The sequence below is a fragment of the Chrysochloris asiatica genome, unplaced genomic scaffold, assembly GCF_000296735.1.
Source record: "Chrysochloris asiatica unplaced genomic scaffold, ChrAsi1.0 scaffold00271, whole genome shotgun sequence".
Taxonomy (NCBI): Eukaryota; Metazoa; Chordata; class Mammalia; order Afrosoricida; family Chrysochloridae; genus Chrysochloris; species Chrysochloris asiatica.
The window spans coordinates 1,670,405-1,673,170 of record NW_006408789.1 but is presented as its reverse complement, the minus strand read 5'-3'; positions in this window follow the sequence as shown (position 1 = coordinate 1,673,170).

The window sequence follows — 2,766 nt, the reverse complement described above, 5'->3', positions numbered from 1 at the left end:
TGCCTGGTGTGGCATTGATAGTTAATGCGCTGGACTGCAAGGTTTGTTTGAACTGCAAGCTTGGAGGTTCAAGCTCATCAGCTGCATCTCAGGGTTGCTATGAGTCAGAACCAGCTCGATGGCACTGCAACAACATATATATATTCAGACACGTTATCAGACGGGCCTAGTCTCTGGAGAAGGATATCATGCTTGGTAAAGTGGAGGGTCAGTGAAAAAGAAGGCCCCCATAGCTCAGGTTCCACCTGTACTACTCTACCAAGTTGGTGACTACTCACCCATCAGTTTTCCACATTTCTGAATTCCACATCAAATTCCTCTTAGCTATTGTCTCATCTCCCAGCATCTTTGTTCTTATGGATTTGGTGGTGGTGGCTGTGTGCCGTGGAGTCGGTTCCAAATCATAGTGACTCTGTACAGGGTTTCCGAGGCTGTAAATCTTTATGGGAGCAGAGTGCCTCATCTTTTTCCTGCAGAACAGCTGGTAGTTTCGAACTGCTGACCTTGCAGTTCGCAGCCCGATTCATAACCACCACACTACCAGAGCTCCTTTCTTATGGATTTACGTGATTTATGTGATTGTAATTCCTTTCTTGTTGCTGTAGACAAGTTTGTGAGGAGATTAATTTTTTTAATGTTTTATTATGAATTATGTGATAGTTTACATGGAAGAACATTAGTTCTACATTCATTCTATCGTATATCGTTTTACTGCCATGGTTACAATCCCCTCCATGCATCATCAACCAACCAAAGGGTATAAACTACAAGCCTGCCCCACGGTCATCAGCACACAGCCCCTCTCCCTCCCTGGGTCTAAAGTCCCCGGCTGCTCCATCTCCCCACGTCATCGTTTCTGCCTCCATCTCAGGCATCACTGCTTCTCTGGGTAAGGAGATTAATTTTTAAGCTGAATCATAATCCCCTGGTTTCTGATTTTATATGTAAAGCTGAACAGTCACATGTGTCCAACAACCTACCCCACCACCATTCCCTTACTAATTAATAGGTCAAAATCTTGTACACTGAAACCAGAAATTGGGGAGATATGAACAGTATCATTCAAAAGAACCACAAAACACTTTATACACTAAGAGCCTGAGCATAACTAAGTTTTAGTATTTTCTGTCTGTTGTTTCAGACTCCTGGTATGGTGCTATAGGATAAGCACTGGACTTCTAACCACAAGGTCTAGCCTTCAAACCCACTAGCTGCTCCTCAGAAACCCTGTACAGGGTTGCTATGAGTCAGAAGCGACTTGACAGCACTTAACAACAACAATAATATGTTGTTTCTGTGTAAGTGTGACCAGTAGCCTGCATTAGTGTCACTTTTAAATGAGCTTTCCATGGGCAGAGAAAGGCTGATAACTAATGTTACAAAATATAGTTGATGAAATTGCTGCCATTCTGCCTCCCAAATCTCCTTCACCACACTACAAAACATTAACTCACTCAAATAATGAATTCACTTTAAATGAGAATCTATTTTAGTGGCTATGTAGAAGATGTATGCTATTGGGATTATTATTATTTTATGGAATGACAATGATTTTAAGGACAGCCTAGATTTTCATGTAAGAATAACAGGACTCCAAGGGTGCTCACCAGTGGGTTACCTATGATGAACAACTTGCAGAGGAGCTTCCAAACGAAGACAGGAAGGCCTACTTCTGAAAAATCATCAATAAAAACCTTATGTAAACTTTAGGTCAAATCCCCCTCTAAGACTGAAACTCAAAGGGAACTCATGAGCAGGCATGTAAGCTTGCTGACAACCAAATTGGTCTACTGGTGAGAGAAAGAGGGGAAAATGCAGCAATGAAGAAATGGGCTGAGTTCAACCACAGTCCACAAACTCCCATTGACCTGGAGATGAGAGAGAGAAGAGGAAGGGCTACTTGGTCCAAAGTGTGGTGAGACCTGGGGACACCTGAGCCCATGGACAAGGACATAGCCACAGAGGGCTAGAGCTGAGAGTGAATCATCCAACTTATATGAAGTGAGGGGAGATGCACAAGAACACCCAAACTTGCAGATAGTACCCATTTGACCTAGCCTCAATGGCCTGATAATCAGAACTCGACCAGAGGAAGATTAAAAAAAAAAGTTGATAAAGGAAATGAGGGTAAATTATTACAATTTTATGAACTTGACCTATACTCATGGATGTAATAGCTCAAAATACCAACAGAGAGAGAAGGAGGCTTCACATCAAGTAGCAAAGCTATCCCCTCTGTATACAGGGTAGATAGGGATGGGCAACTTAGACATTGGCTACCTAAAATGGGAGAGCTATAAAGGCATGAAGTGACTGGCTTACAAGGTTTCAAGATGGAGTTTAGTTTAAGAGTGTGCAGAAGATAGAGTCCCCACGGGATACTTTTCATCTTGTCTAGATGGTCTGGTGAAAGAGATGGGGATAAGATTCTTATGATCCAATAGTGAGTCATTGTTATCATGACTAATGGCGACTGTCACAATTGTAAAGGTAGAAGTTTTGCAACAAAAATGGGAGAATCTTACAGTCCAGAAATAGAGGATCCTAGCACCATCAATGAGGGATCTTGGCTGAAAGCAAAGAATATCAGAAAGATGTTTACCTATGCTTTATTGACTACGCAAAGGCTTTTGATTGTGTGGATCATGACAAGCTATGGACAATATTGTGAAGTATGAGTATTCTGGAACAATTAATTGTGCTCATGAAGAATCTATACCTGGACCAAGAGGCAGTTTTTTTAACAGAACATAGGAACACTGGATG